This window comes from Aplysia californica, unplaced genomic scaffold, assembly GCF_000002075.1.
Source record: "Aplysia californica isolate F4 #8 unplaced genomic scaffold, AplCal3.0 scaffold01382, whole genome shotgun sequence".
Taxonomy (NCBI): Eukaryota; Metazoa; Mollusca; class Gastropoda; order Aplysiida; family Aplysiidae; genus Aplysia; species Aplysia californica.
Genome location: NW_004798652.1, coordinates 78,171 through 79,138, shown reverse-complemented (window position 1 = coordinate 79,138; position 968 = coordinate 78,171). Strand labels below are relative to the sequence as shown.

At 46.3% G+C, this 968-nt stretch overlaps 1 protein-coding gene across 1 annotated transcript in view; it reads right to left on the bottom strand.

The window, feature by feature from the left end:
* The window catches only part of LOC101850228, a 22,056-nt gene extending 21,317 nt beyond the window's left edge, over window positions 1–739 (bottom strand). The window contains exon 1 of the mRNA XM_005112733.3: window positions 540–739. The gene's annotated coding sequence lies outside the window, so the exon portion shown is untranslated. The remainder of the gene's footprint in view (window positions 1–539) is intronic.
* Between the last annotated feature and the right edge of the window lie 229 nt (window positions 740–968).

Below are 968 nucleotides of genomic sequence, written 5' to 3'. Positions count from 1 at the left end.
TCTGTCTGTCTGTCTGTCTGTCTGTCTGTCTGTCTGTCTGTCTGTCTGTCTGTCTCTTTTCTCGCGTGCGTATGACAGAAATCCGCCGACATGACAGAACTACTACAACAACAACATCAGCAACAATAACTACAAAAACTGCAACAACAACAACAAAAACAGTAACAGCAACAACAACAAAAACAAAATCAATAGCAATAGCCACAGCATCACAAACATGAACAGAAACGAAGAAGACGACAACAATAGTAACAACAACAATACCAATATCATTTCCATCAATACCACCACCACCACCAACATCAACAACAACGACACTAGCATCACAAGCAACACCAACAATAACACCAACAACACCACCACCAACAACAATAACAATACTAACATCACAAGCAACAACAACAATAACAACTCCACAACTACCACTACTTCAACGTAAAATAACCATAAACGGCAACACCAATTAAAACATCTCAACACGCTATTTTAACAAAAAGAGAGAAACATTTAAAAAAAATAAATTAAAAACTCGTCCTTACCTGAAGCAAAGTGACGGAGAATGTGAGCATACCGCAAACAATCCACACACCCCGCTAGACTAGAACAAGGCTCACACAATCAGTCAGTCAGTCAGGAACAAACTGGCCTGTGGTGATTTCATCTACCGGGTGCCGATTCCCCATCACTAAATCTACCACCACCACCACTACCACCACCGCCGCCAACAACAACACCAACGACCGACAACGACCAGCACGCGTCACTTTGTCGCCGACACATCTGGCGTTTTCCTCACGCCGCGAGGCGTACCCGCCCCTTCCCCACCCTTCTACCATTCCCACCTACCCCCACACTTTCTCCACTTCCCTCCCCACCCCTTCCCCACCCTTCCTCCTCACTTCCCCCTCCTCCCTCTTTCTCCGCCCCCTTCTCACCCGCCCCCTCTGCCTCTCCTTTCCTTTCTTCTT